Source organism: Nicotiana tomentosiformis, chromosome 1 (assembly GCF_000390325.3).
Source record: "Nicotiana tomentosiformis chromosome 1, ASM39032v3, whole genome shotgun sequence".
Classification (NCBI taxonomy): Eukaryota; Viridiplantae; Streptophyta; class Magnoliopsida; order Solanales; family Solanaceae; genus Nicotiana; species Nicotiana tomentosiformis.
The window spans coordinates 6,619,851-6,635,750 of record NC_090812.1 but is presented as its reverse complement, the minus strand read 5'-3'; the positions used below and the strand labels follow the sequence as shown (position 1 = coordinate 6,635,750).

At 40.8% G+C, this 15,900-nt stretch overlaps 1 pseudogene; it reads right to left on the bottom strand.

The window, feature by feature from the left end:
* LOC104103817 (very-long-chain aldehyde decarbonylase CER1-like) overlaps positions 1-15,900 on the bottom strand; it is a 59,220-nt pseudogene that overhangs the window by 27,076 nt on the left and 16,244 nt on the right.

The following is a 15,900-nucleotide window of genomic DNA, read 5'->3' as shown; positions in this document are numbered from 1 at the left end:
TTTGAAATATAATACACAGCTGAGATTATATAGAAGGGGACTTCAGAATTGCGAACGATGTGCAGTTATACCTCAAGTCTTCACTGGTAGTTGTATTCAGGCAAATCTACAGTACGCCGCTGGGACCAACTCTGAAATCTGCACAAGAAGTGCACAGTGCAGTATCAATACAACCGACCCCATGTACTGGTAAGTGTCGAGCCTAACCATGACGAAGTAGTGACAAGGCTATGACAAGACACGTATGTAAACCACCTGTACAAGTATATACAAATACAAAGTGACAATAATACAACAAATAACAATTTATAAATTTGGAGGGAACAAGCGTAGGGGAAGGATATAATAATTTCAGCAGGAGTAGTGTCACTTAGCAGCCAATTAATTTATCAACAATAAAATGAGCAGATGATAATACTATGAAAATGGCATGACACCACCCTTCGTGCTTTTACTCTCATTTGATACGACATCACCCTTCGTGCTTTTACACTCACAAATGGCACGGCAACACCCTTCGTGCTTTTACACTCACAAATGGCACGACAACACCCTTCGTGCTTTACACTTTTCCTTACAATAAAAATAATAATATTAATTCTGAAGAGTATTTAAGTGCGGGGATATACACTTATCAATCAATTCAATACCAAAATACCGACTTCACCTTCCAAAATATTCATAATAATATGAATAATAATTTCACGAATAATGATCAAATAAGCATGTGACAATTATTGTAGGAATTCAAGAATTAATATTTGACAAGGAATATGAGTGAAATAATTAATATAATAATTAATTCATGATTTAAAACGATTTATCATTTTTCAAGTAATTATACAAATAATTAATTTGACGACGTATAGACACTCGTCACCTTGCCTATACGTCATACACATGCATCTCACATAACAAATAAATTAAGGGTTATATTCTCTCAAGTCAAGGTTAACCACGACACTTACCTCACTTTGCAACCAAATTTCAAGTTTCCAATACACCATTGCCTCGCAAATTAGTGTCCGAAATCCTCAAATCTAGTCATAAAAAATTCAATATAATCAATACAAATTGTAGAAATTAATTCCATATGAATTTATTAATTTTCTGGATTAAAATCCGAAATTCATCTCAAAACTTAATAGTGGGGCCCACGTCTCGAATCTCAGAAAACTTATGAAATCCGAACACCCATTCCGATACGAGTCCAACCATACAAAAATTATCCAATTCCGATGTCAAATGGACCTTCAAATCTAAATTTTTTTATTTTTGGAAAGTTTTACAAAAATTCCAATTTCATCCATCTAAATCCGAAATAAAGGATGAATATAGACATGGGTTCATGAAATATAATCACTATTGGTTATAGAACACTTACCCAATTCAAAGTCGTGAAAATCTCCCCTTTGAAATCGCCCAAATCCGAGACTTGAAATGTCTAAAAATAAGAAAAATCTCGGACTCTTCGATTTATACACTGCCCAGGTTTTTCGCACATGCGGTGCCTAGGCTCGCACCTGCGCATCCGCTTTTGCGGAAGGAGTTTCACTTCTGCGACCCTCACTTGCCCAGCCTCCGCTTCTGTGATGTTTAGGACCGCATATGCAGTCGCGCTTTTGCGCAAAAATGGTCGCACCTGCGAAGACCCCAGGCCAGCCCAATCCCGCATCTGCGATGGAAGGCTCGCTTCTACGAGCTCGCACCTGCGATGAAAATTCTGCAGGTGCGATTACATCAGATGGCAGAACCTTCAGATTTCCTTCTAAATCCAAATTTGATCCGTTAACCTTCTGAAACTCACCCGAGACCCCTGGGACCTCAACCAAATATACCAACAGGTCCTAAAATATTAACACGGACTTACTCGGGGTCTCAAATCACATCAAATAATATCAAAATTACAAATCACATCTCGATTCGAACTTTGAGTTTTAAACTTTTTAATTTGCAAATGTCGTGCTGAAACATGTTAAATGAATCCGGAATGACATCAAATTTGGTACACAAGTCATAAATGACAAATCAGAGCTATTCAAATTTCCAGAATCAGATTCCGGCCCCGATATCAAAAAGTCAACTCCGTTGTCAAACTTGAAAATCTTTAGCTTTAAATTTCTAGTTTCCGTTAAATGATCATAACTTGAGCTAGGGATCTCCAAATTAAATTTCGGGCATATGCCCAAGTCCCAAATCACGATATGGATCCATCGGAACTTTCAAAATACTAATCCGGGTCCGTTTACTAAAAATATTGACCAAAGTCAACTCAGTTGAGTTTTAAGGCTCTATTTCACATTTTAGTCCATATTTCACATAAAAACTTTCCGAAAAATTATACGGACTGCGCACACAAGTCAAGGAATGATAAATAGTGCTTTTCGAGATCTTAGAACACATAATTAATTATTAAATTTAAAAATGAACTTTTGGGTCATCACATTCTCCACCTCTAAAATAAACGTTCGTCCTCGAACGGAATTAGAAAAAGTACTTGAGCTGGTAAAAAGGTGTGGTTATTTACTCTGCATGTCCAACTCAGACTCCTAGGTAGATGCTTCTACCGGTTGGCCTCTCCATTATACCCGAACTGAAGGATAACTCTTAGACCTCAACAGCCGAACCTGCCGGGCTAGAATAGCTACCGGCTCCTGCTCATAAGTCAAATCCTTGTCCAATTGGACTGAGCTGAAATCTAACACATGAGACAGATCACCATGATATTTCCGGAGCATAGACACATGGAACACCGGATGAATTGCTGATAAACTAGGTGGTAGTACAAGCCTGTAGGCTACTTCACCCACCCTTTCAAGAATTTCGAATGGTCCGATATACCTAAGGCTCAACCTACCCTTCTTTCCGAACATCATTACACCTTTCATAGGTGAAACCTGGAGCAATATTCTTTCTCCAACCTTGAATACAACATCACGAACTTTACGGTCGGTATAACTCTTTTGCCTAGATTGAGCTATGCGAAGTCGATCTTGAATAACTTTGACTTTGTCCAAAGCATCCTGTACCAAATCGATACCCAACAACCGAGCCTCTCCTGGTTCAAACCAGCCAACTGGCGAATGACATCGCCTTCCTATTATTATAAGAAAACTCCACAAGTGGCAAGAACTGATCCCAAGAACCTCTAAAGTCTATAACACATGCGCGAAACAAATCTTCCAATATCTGAATAGTGCACTCTGACTGTCCGTATGTCTGTGGATGAAATGTTATACTCAACTCAACCTGCGTGCCTAACTTATGCTGTACAACCCTTCAAAAGTGTGAGGTAAATTGCGTACCTCGATATGAAATAATAGACACGGGCACACCATGAAGGCGAACAATCTCACGAATGTAAATTTCAGCTAACCGCTCTGAAGAATAGGTAACTGCCACTGGAATGAAATGTGCTGACTTGGTTAACCTGTCCACAATGACCCAAACTGCATCAAAGTTTCTCTGAGTCCGTGGAAGCCCAACAACAAAATCCATAGTGATACGCTCCCACTTCCACTCAGGAATTTCTAACTTCTGAAGCAAACCACCAGGTCTCTGATGCTCGTACTTAACTTGCTGGCAATTCAGATACTGAGATACAAATACAACTATATCCTTCTTCATTCTCCTCCACCAATAATGTTGTCACAAATCTTAATACATTTTGGCTGCACCTAGATAAATAGAATACTTGAAACTATGTGCCTCTTCAAGAATTAATACCCGAAGCCCATACACATTAGGCACACAAATATGACCCTGCATTCGCAGAACTCCATCTTCCCCCACAACAACCTGTTTGGCATCACCGTACCGCACCGTGTCCTTAAGGATAAGTAAATGAGAATCATCATACTGTCTCTCTCCGATGCGCTCATATAAAGAATACCAAGCGACTATGCAAGCTAGAACCCGATTGGGTTCCAAAACATCTAACCTCACGAACTGATTAGCCAAAGTTTGAACATCTGCAGCTAACAGTCTCTCACCATCCGGAATATATGCAAGACTGCCCATACTCACGGCCTTTCTACTCAAAGCATCAACCATTGGCCTTTCCGGGGTGATACAAAATAGTGATATCATAATCTTTCAACAACTCTAACCATCTTCTCTGCCTCAAATTGAGATATTTTTTCCTGAACAGATACTGCATGCTACGATGATCAGTAAATACCTCACACGAAACACCGTAAAGGTAATGTCTCCAATTCTTCAAAGCATGGACAATGGCTGCCGATTCTAAGTCATGAACACGATAATTCTTCTCGTGAACTTTCAACTAGGCGACGCATATGCAATCACCCTGCCATCTTGCATCAATACTGCACCAATCCCAATGCGAGATGCATCACAATACACCGTATAATATCCTGAACCTGTGGGTAATACCAACATTAGCGCCGTAGTCAAAGCAATCTTGAGCTTCTGAAAGCTCAACTCACACTCTTCTGACCATCCGAATGGAACACCTTTCTAGGTCAGTCTGGTCAATGGGCTTGCTATAGATGAAAACCCTTCCACGAACCGAGGATAATAACCTGCCAAACCCAGGAAACTTCGGATCTCTATAACTGAAGTAGGTCTAGGCCAATTCTGAACAGCCTCAACCTTCTTAGGATCCATTTTTTTGCCTTCTGCCGATACAACATGCCCCCAAAAAGCAACTAAGTCTAACCAAAATTCACATTTTGAAAATTTGGTATATAACTGATTATTCTTCAAAGTCTGAAGCACACTCCGAAGATGCTGCTCATGCTCCTCTCGACTGCTGGAGTAAATCAAGATATCATCAATGAATACAACCACAAAAGAATCCAAATAGGGTTTGAACACCCAATTCATCAAATCCATAAATGTTGCTGGGCCATTTGTCAACCCAAATGACATCACTAGGAATTCGTAATGCTCATACCGAGTCTGAAAAGCTATCTTAGGGACATCTGATGCCCTAATCTTCAACTGATGGTATCCAGACCTCAAGTCGATCTTTGAAAACACCTTGGCACCCTGAAGTTGACCGAATAAGTCATCCATTCTTGGCAGTGGATACTTGTTCTTGATAGTAGCCTTATTCAACTACCGATAATCTATACACATTCACATTGAACCATCTTTCTTCTTTACAAATAGTACTGGTGCACCACAGGGAAAAACACTGGGTCTACTGAATCCCTGATCAAGTAAGTCTTATAACTGCCCATTTAATTCTTTCAACTCTGGCGGGACCATACGGTATGGTAAGATAGAAATGGGCTGAGTGCCCGGAGCTAAATCAATACATAAGTTAATATCTCTGTCGGGTGGCATTCCAGGCAAATCTGCAGGAAATACTTCTGGAAATTCACGAACAACTGGTACTGAGTCCATAAGAAGGAACATCCGCACTGGGATTGCGAATTTAAGGCAAATAGGCTAGACACCCTTTCTCGACCATACGCCGAGCCTTCATATAAGAAATAACCCTTCTGGTAGAATGATCAAGAGTTCCTTTCCACTCTAATCGAGGTAAACCCGGCATGGCTAGGGTCACTATCTTGGCATGACAATCCAATATAGCATGATAAGGTGACAGCCAATCCATTCCCAAGATGACATCAAAACCTACCATATCAACAAATAGAAGATCCACACTAGTCTCAAGACTCCTAATAGTAACCACACACGAATAATAAACATGATCTACCATGATAGAATCTCCCACCAGAGTGGACACATACACAGGAGCACTCAGAGAATCACCAGATATGAAACAAAATAAGAGGACCCATAAGAATAAGTAGATCCTGGATCAAATAGAACTAAAGCATCTCCATGGCAAACTGGAATAATACATGTAATCACGGCATTGGATGATTCAGCCTCAGGCCTAACTGGAAAAGCATAAAATCAGGGATGTGCACCACCACTATGAACTGTGTCCCTGGGACGGCCTCTAACTGGTTGGCCTCTACCTCTAACGGTCTGACCTCCATCTCTATCTGCTTGTCCCCTACCTCTATCTGGCTGAGCAGGCGGTGAAGCAACCGGTGTTGGAACCATAGCACGAGAACCCTGCTATTGCATGTTTCCCTGAGACATGGGGCAGAATCTAGAAATGTGCCTCGGATCACCACAAGTATAACAGGACCTCGACTGTTGTGACTGCTGACCCGAACGGACCGAATAACCGCTGTAGTGATTCTGGAGTGGTGGTGCACTGATAGGAGCTAAATGTGCACTAAATGCTAGCTGCCCAGAGTAAGGCATAATAGGGTCATGACTCCCTGAAGCACCGGGAGATGCCTGGAGTGCTGAATGAAACGGTCTGGGAGGATGACCCCTACCAAAATTACCCTTGCCTCCAGACGAGGCACCACTGAAACCAGCGAACTGATGAGGCCTTTTATTAGACCTCTGCCCTATCTCCTATGCAAGAACCATCTTGATCCTCCTCGTGACATTAGCAGCTGCCTGAAAGGAAATCTCACTTCCGGTCTCCTTGGCCATCTGAAGCCTGATAGGGTGAGTGAGTCCCTCAATAAACCTCCTCACTCTCTCTCCCTCAGTAGGTAGTAAAAGGAGAGCATGACAGGCTAAATCCACAAAATGGGATTCATACTGAGTAACAGTCATACTGCCCTATTGTAGATGCTCAAATTGCCTGCGGTAATCCTCTCTCAATGTGATAGGGAGAAACTTCTCTAGGAATAGCCGTGAGAACTATTCCTAGGTCAATGCAGGCAACCGAACTGGTCTGGTCAATGTATAATCTCTCCACCACCTCTTGGAGGAACCCGTCATCTGAAATACAGCAAAATCGACCCCATTGGTCTCAACTATACCCATGTTCCGTAGTACCTCATGGTAGCGGTCAAGATAATTTTGTGGGTCCTCAGAAGGTGTACCACTGAAGTGAACTGGAAAGAGCTTAGTAAACTTATCCGGTCTCAATAAGGCCTCAGAAGACATGGCTGGCCTATCACCGACCTGTGCCGCAATAACTAGCTGAACTACCCCAACTGGCGGGACTGCTGGATCCTAATTCTAGGGAGTCATCTGCTCCAGAGCAGGAGTAGTGGGAGTTTGTACTCCCTCACATCCCGTGAGATGGCTGGTGCCACTGGAAATGTACCATTCTGGGCCACGCTCTCCATAAGACTTACCAAACAGACTAGAGCATCCTGAAGCACTAGAATAGCTATAAATCCTTCCAGGACCTGAACTGGTCTAACCGGAACAGTCTGAACGGGAACCTCCTCCTGAAGATCCACCTGAGGTTGTACAACAGGTGTTGTTGCTCGAGCTCTAGACTGAGCTCTACCTCTACCTTTGCCCCTAGCACGACCTCGGCCTCGACCTCTACCCCTAGTCATAGTTTCCACGGGGGGATCTAGCCCCTGTCCGTCGGTAGATGAGTACAGACGTCTCCGTACCGATCCTTCAGACTCTACTAAGTTTGCTCGTGACTCGTGAGACATATGTAACTTAGTGCTCTGATACCAATGGTCATGACCCGAAATTTTCACCTTCAGAACCGTGATGGCGCCAAACATTTCACTTGCTAGGCAAGCCAACGTTAGAATATAATTAGCCATTTTAACAAAATTTTAAATTAATTAATACCAAGGAAACAAATGCAGAAATAATGTCTGAAATAATCCATAATAATCGCGATATCTAAATATCATCCTAGAACAGGAGTCACAAGTGCACAAGCTTCTAGAATAATACAAATAAAGGTCTTAATAAAATTCAAGCTATTTGAAATATAATACACTGGTGAGATAATATAGAAGGGGACTTCAGAACTGCGAACGATGTGCAATTATACCTCAAGTCTCCACTGGTAGCTGTATCCGGGCAAATCTACAGTGCGCCGCTGGGACCAACTCTGAAATCTGCACAAGAAGTGCACAGTGCAGTATCAATACAACCGACCCCATGTACTGGTAAGTGTCGAGCCTAACCACGACGAAGTAGTGACGAGGCTATGACAAGACACGTATGTAAACCACCTGTACAAGTACATACAAATACAAAGTGACAATAATACAACAAATAACAATTTATAAATTTGGAGGGAACAAGCGTAGGGGAAGGATATAATAATTTCAGCAGGAGTAGTGTCACTTAGCAGCCAATTAATTTATCAACAATAAAATGAGCAAATGATAATACTATGAAAATGGCATGACACCACCCTTCGTGCTTTTACTCTCATTTGACACGACATCACCCTTCGTGCTTTTACACTCACAAATGGCACGGCAACACCCTTCGTGCTCTTACACTCACAAATGGCATGACAACACCCTTCATGCTTTTACACTCACAAATGGCACGATAACACACTTCGTGCTTTTACACTCTTCCTTACCATGAAAATAATAATATAAATTCAGAAGAGTATTTAAGTGTGGGGATATACACTTATCAATGAATTCAATACCAAAATACCGACTTCACCTTCCAAAATATTCATCAATAATTAAATGAATAATAATTTCACAAATAATGATCAAATAAGCATGTGACAATTATTGCAGGAATTCAAGAATTAATATTTGACAAGGAATATGAGTGAAACAATTAATATAATAATTAATTCATGATGTAAAATGATTTATGATTTTTCAAGTAATTATGCAAACAATTAATTTGACGACGTATAGACACTCGTCACCTTGCCTATATGTCATACATATGCATCTCACATAACAAATAAATTAAGTGTTCTATTCCCTCAAATCAAGGTTAACCACGACACTTACCTCGCTTTGCAACCAAATTTCAAGTTTCCAATACACCCTTGCCTCTCGAATTAGTGTTCAAAATCCTCAAATCTAGTCATAGACAATTCAATATATTCAATACAAATCGTAGGAATTAATTCCATATGAATTTACTAATTTTCTGGATTAAAATCTTAAATTCATCTCAAAACTAACAGTGGGGCGCACGTATCGAATCTCGGAAAAACTTACGAAATCCGAACACCCATTCCGATACGAGTCCAACCATACAAAAATTATCCAATTCCGATATCAAATGAACCTTCAAATCTAAATTTTTCGTTTTTGGAAAGTTTTACAAAAATTCTAATTTTTTCCATCTAAATCTGAAATAAAGGATGAATATAGACATGTTTTCATGAAATATAATCACTGTTGGTTATAGAACACTTACCCAATTCAAATTCGTGAACATCCCCTTTGAAATCGCCCAAATTCGAGACTTGAAATGTCTAAAAATGAGAAAAATCTCGGACTTTTCGATTTATACACTACCTAGGAATTTTCACACCTGCAGTGCCTGGGCTCGCACCTGCGCATCCTCTTTGCGGAAGGAATTTCGCTTCTGCGACCCGCACTTGCCCAACCTCCGCTTCTATGATGCTTAGGACCACATATGCGGTCGCGCCTTTGCGCAAATATAGCCGCACTTGCGAAGACCCCAGGCCAGCCCAATCCCGCATCTGCGATGGAAGGATCGCTTCTGCGAGCTCGCACCTGCGATGGAAATTCCGCAGGTGCGGTTACATCAGATGGCAGGACCTTCAGATTTCCTTCTAAATCTAAATTCGATCCGTTAACCCTCCGAAACTCACCTGAGGCCCACTGGACCTCAACCAAATATACCAACAAGTCCTAAAACATAACACAGACTTACTCGAGGTCTCAAATCACATCAAATAACATCGAAGTTACAATTCACACCTCGATTCGAACTTTGAGTTTTAAACTTTTTAATTTGTTAATGTCGTGCCGAAATATGTTAAATGAATCCGGAATGACTTCAAATTTGGCACACAAGTCATAAATGACATAATGGAGCTATTCAAATTTCCGGAATCAGATTCCGGCCCCAATATTAAAAGTCAACTCCGTGGTCAAACTTAAAAATCTTTAGCCTTTAAATTTCTAGTTTCTGTTAAATAGTCATAACTTGAGCTAGGGACCTTCAAATTAAATTCCGGGCATACGCCCAAGTTTTAAATCACGATATGGGCCTACCGAAACTGTCAAAATACTGATTCGTGTTTGTTTGCTCAAAATGTTGACCAAAGTCAACTTAGTTCAGTTTTAAGGCTCTATTTCACATTTTAATCTATTTTTCACATAAAAACTTTTCAAAAAATTATACGGAATGTGCACGCAAGTCGAGGAATGATAAATAGTACTTTTCGAAGTCTTAGAACACATAATTAATTATTAAATTTAAAGATGACCTTTTGGGTCATCACAATATGATAGACAACACTTCAATTTCGCTACTCCTAATGATCATCAAGCTGAAAAACAAGATATCCCTATACAACATGTTCAACAAATTTTAGAGCCAGAAGGTGATATAGCTGCATCTCCATCACCAGTGTCAGTACCTCAGAAAGACACAATGCAACTATCCACTCAAGATAATCCAGTAGAGCCACACATAGATATTCCTGCAAAACCACAAGTAAATCAAAGAGAATCAGAAAGGGAAAAACAACCACCTATATGGATGAAAGATTTTGTGTCACTCAATATTCACAAAGACACACCTTATGCCCTATCTAACTACATCACCTATGACATACTAAATCCACAACATCAAGCCTACATTGCAAAAATTTCAACTTTGATAGAACCTAAGTCTTACTCTGAAGCATTAAAAGATCCAATATGGGTAGATGCGATGAAAGATGAGATTGAAGAATTACAGAAAAATCATACATAGGAGATCACTTCACTACCAGTTGGAAAACACCTATAGGTTGTAAATGGATCTATAAAGTAAAATACAAGTCCACAGGTGAAATTGAAATATTCAAGAAAATGCTAGTTGCCAATGAATATAGTCAACAAGAAGGGATAGATTATCATAAAATATTTTCTCCAGTTGTAAAGATGAAGACAGTTAGAAAAATTCTAACACTTGCTGCACAGAAAAGATGGTTCATACACCAAATAGATGTATATAATGCATTCCTACAAGGTGATCTTGATAATGCGATATACATGGTATTTCCAAAGGGATTTAGGACTCAAGTGGAGAACAATAAATTAGTATGTAGACTCCTTAAATCCCTGTATGGACTAAAACAGGCTCCTAGATAGTGAAATACAAAACTATCAGAAGCTCTGCTGAGAATGGGGTCAAAACAACTACGGAATAGAGTTTAGTCGGTTCCGTTAACTCCGTTGGGTGATTTTGAACTTAGGAGCATGTCCAGACTGTGTATCTGAGGTCTGTAGCTGATTTAGGCTTGAAATGGCGAAAGTCGAATTTTTGAAAATTTGGACTGGAAGTGGACTTTTTGATATCAGGGTTGGAATATGATTCAGAGAGTTGGAACATCTTTGTTATGTTATTTGGGACTTGCCTACAAAATTTGACGTCATTCCGGGTTGATTTGATAGGTTTCGGTGCGAGTTTTAGAAGTTGGAAGATTTGAAAGTTCTTAAGTTCGATTCTTGGTTCGATTCATAGTTTTGCCATTGTTTGATGTGATTTGAGACCTCGAGCGAGTCCGTATTAGGTTATGGAAGTTGGTTGTATGCTTAGACAGGGTCCCAAGGTGTGTTTCGGACGCGTTTGGGTGGTTTTTCGTGGTTATGAAGAGGTCTACGTTCAGGTGTAATCGTACCTGCGGACCTTGGGCGCAGTTGCGAAGATGGAGGCGCAAGTGCGAGAAAAGCTGGACTTGGCAGTCTCCGCAGGTGCGGAAAGTTTGTGCGCATCAGCGGCTCCGCAGAAGCGGATTCTGGGACACAGAAGCGAGAGGAAATGCAGGTGCGGTTGGACATACGCACCTGCGGTTGTGCAGATGTGCCTAATTATGTCGCAGGTGCGATCACGCCTGGGCAGAAAAGAGAAATTCGAGGGTTTGATTTCATTCTTCGTTTTTGGATTTGAGAGCTCGAAATTTTGCAATTTTTCGAGGGGTTTTCAGAGGAAGCTTTGGGGGTAATGATTCCTAACTCGTTTTTGGTTGTATTCCATTAATCTATAGTTATTTTCTCCATTTAATTTCGGATTTGGGCTGAAAGGTTGGGAAAATGGGGGAAACATTCTTCAATCGAATTTCTGAGTTTTGATTGGGATTTAAGCATTGGATTTGGATAATTTTGGTATGAGTGAACTCGTGAGAGAATGGTTGTTCGTATTTTGTGATTTTTACCCAATTCCGAGACGTGGGCCCGAGTCGACTTTTTAGGATGGATTTCGGATTTTTTATTAAAATCTTGATTTCATTAATTAGATTAGCCTATTATAGTTGTATTTATGATATTTAATTGTTTTGGCTAAATTTGGGCCATTCGGAGTCGGATATTCATGGGAAAGGCATTGTGACCGATTGATTGAGCTTGGTTCGAGGTAAGTATCTTACATAACCTTGTGGGGGGGGGGGGGATTTTCCCTTAGGATTTGAGTCTTCTGTTTTGACTTTAGTCTGTGTACGCGAGGTGACGAGTGCGTGCTCGGACTTATTTGTGGAAAGTTGGCCTTTTAGGATTGTTAGGTCCTTATATTCACTGAGTATGAAGTTTTTCTTGATATGATTAATATCCTATTTACTAGTTTCACCTCTACATGATTTAATTAGAACTAATTGTTTTCAGGATTCACTATTATTGCCTATTTAACTCTTATTTGACTTAACTGAAAATTTTACCTCCTCTATTGTCATGCTATCTTTTCATAACTGTTTATTTTTGTTTGGAATTATTAATATCTCATATTATATTTTGTTCAGTCTTAATTTAGGTTATGATTATCTTTCCGCTGCTTATCCTTAATTGAATTGTTTAATATCCTTTGAAATTCCTCAACCTTAAAAGAAGTTTTAGATATCCTATATCTTAGTCGACTTGTTTTATTTGGAATTATTTGACTCATGTTAGATTCCATATTGTTGAAATGTATATATTGGGAAAGTTGCTACATATTAGTTTTCCCTTATTGAGTTGTTCTCTTTATGCCTAGCATTCTTTACTATGGTTATTCCTTGTGAATTGGTCTACCGTTTATTTGTTATTTAAAGCTCTTGAGTTGATTTACTTGTCGTACTTTGTATTATTGTCATTGTTGTTATTGTACTTGTGGTGGTAAAGCACGAGGTTTCTGCCGTGCGGTTGTTATTATTGTGATGCACGAGGTTTCTGTTGTGCGGTTGTTGTATGAGGTTGCACGTGGTTTCTACCGTGCTATTGTTACTATTGATATTTGCACATGCGGCGTGACAAGGAGGGATATATATATATATATATATATATATATATATATATAGCATGTGGCGAGATAAGATGGGAACATTGTTATGCACGTGTGGCGAGACAAGGCGGGCACTTACTTTATTACTGCACACATGGTGGACAAGGTGGGCTGTCTTAGGGATTGAATTGTGATGATTTGTGGCCTGTGGGTTTTCTAGTTATTGATATTTGTGTAGTGGTATATGTACCTGTATGAGCTTTATCTTGTGAAAGCTGTGAGAAAATATTCTACATGATCTCCGTTCTTTTTCCTTATGCTTATTTGCTGATATGGACTATGGTAGGACACTTGCACAAGCATACACGTAGTTAAGCACTCTTATCAGATAAGAGGTGTTCTTGATATTGTTGAGCATAGATGCTCACCCTTGTTTACTTGCCTTCTATGTGAGAATGACTCTATTGGCACGTGAGTCGTCAGTGCGGTTCTGGGGTGTTATGAGAGCACAGGATGCCAAGTGTTAGTGTTCAAGTATTGAGACCCGTGAGTTGTGATTTCTCCAAGGTTCGGTACCTCGTGGAGTTGTTGACTAAAACCTGATGTAAAAGCGGTTGTAGTCACTGAGTTATTATTTGTCCTTGCTGTATTTGTGATTCCGGATTTAGGTTGTGCTCCATTCACTTTGTCTGTGTCATTTTTATGATATTCCGCTGATACTTGTTATTTCCTTCCTGGTTGCCATTACTGTATTGTGAGCCATATTGCATAGTCTTTATGTAGACATCATACTTCTATTGTTCATATACTTATACATGTTCAGTTTATTAGACCAGTGGGTGTCTTGACTATTCCTCATCACTACTCTACTGGAGGTTAGTCTTGATACTTATTGGGCACCACTGTGGTGTGCTCATTCTACACTTCTGCACATTTTTGTACAGATCCAGGTACTTGTTCGTTAGCTAGCTGTGTGGAATGTTGCTGTGGAGACTCAAGGTAAACATGTTGCTACGTTCGCAGGCTTTGGAGTCACCTTCAAGTTTTCATTTTGCACTGTTTATTCCTATTTCTGAACAATTGTATTTAGAGGTTTTCTAGCAAATACTCTGTAGAGCTTATGACTTGTACTACCGGTTTTGGGAATTGTAAGGGATTTCTATTTAAATTGTTAGATTGTATTTAAATAATATTGTTGTTTCAATTAATGTTAGGCTTACCTAATCCCTAAGACTAGGTGTCATCACGATACCAAACGGAGGGAAAATTGGGTCGTGACAAGTTGGTATCAGAGCTCTAGGTTCATAGGTGATACGAGTCATAAGCGAGTTTAGTAGAGTCTTGCAGATCGGTACGGAGACATCTGTACTTATCTTTGAGAGGCTACGAAACTATTAGGACAATCTTACTTCTCACATTCCTATTGTGCGGGATTATTGATCTTGGAGTTTGAACTTTTATCATTCCATTCTCGACAGATGGTGAGGACACGAGCTACAGTTATCGACGATGCTGCTCCCGGAGCAGGTATCGCTAGAGGCAGAGGCCAACGAGGAGTAAGTGCCACAGCCAGAGCACCTACCAGAGCAGCAGTTGAGGAGCCGCCAGTAGTTCAAGTTGGGGAGAAGGTACCGGAGGTGCCTACTGTTACCCCCAGACTTCAGGAGACCTTAGCACAATTCTTGAGCATGTTTGGTACACTGGATAAGGCGGGGTTGATTCCGGTTGCACCAGCTACTTCACAGACTGGGGGAGGAACCCAGACTCTCGCCGCCCACACCCTAGAGCAGCTAGTTCATGTTGGTCAGGTTCCAGGTGTCATGGCGACACAGCCTGTGGTTCCAGTTCAGCCTATGGTCAGGGCAGCAACATCTGAGGAAGAGTAGCTTAGACTTGCAAGGTTCAAGAAATATGACCCTCCTACATTCAGTGATTTGGCTTCAGAGAGTGCACAAGATTTTCTGGAGAAGTGCCATCGCATTCTCCGCACTATGGGTATTATTAAGACAAGTGGGGTTGCTTTTACTACGTTCCAGCTTAAGAGAACGGCTTATCAGTGGTGGCGGGCATAAGAGTTGGGCAGCCCGGCCGATGCAGTTCCACTTACGTAGGTGCAATTTTCAGAGATGTTCTTGAAATAGTTTGTACCTCAGCCCCTTCAAGATGCATGGCACGTAGAGTTTGAGCAGCTGCGCCAGGGCACTATGTTAGTGTCAGAGTATGCCGTGAGATTCAATGATTTGGCCAGGCATGCACCTGCTTTGGTCGCTACCGTTAGAGAGCGTGTTTGTAGATTCATTGAGGGACTCAGGCATGATATTCGGTTCAACATGGCTCGAGAGTTAGATTCAGATGTTTCATTTCAGCAGGTGGTAGGGATCGCTCGCCGCGTAAAGGGAATGTGGGATTAGGAGAAAGAGGACAGGCGGGGCCATAAGGGAGAGTACAGGCGAGGTCCATAGAGAGAGAGGACAGGTAGGCGAGGAGGCCTCGTAGACCAGAGAGATCCACTGGTCCTTATTTTGGAGGTAGGGTACGACATGGTAGAGGTTTTGTGGGTCAGCTAATTCAGTTTGCACTTTAGGCTTCACACAGTGTTTTAGGTGCTCATGGGTCTCAGAGTACCCGTACCGCATAGTTCCCACATCCACGTCAGCAGAAAGGTTGCTTCGAGTGTGGAGATACCAGACACAGGGTGAGAGATTATCCTAGACTCCG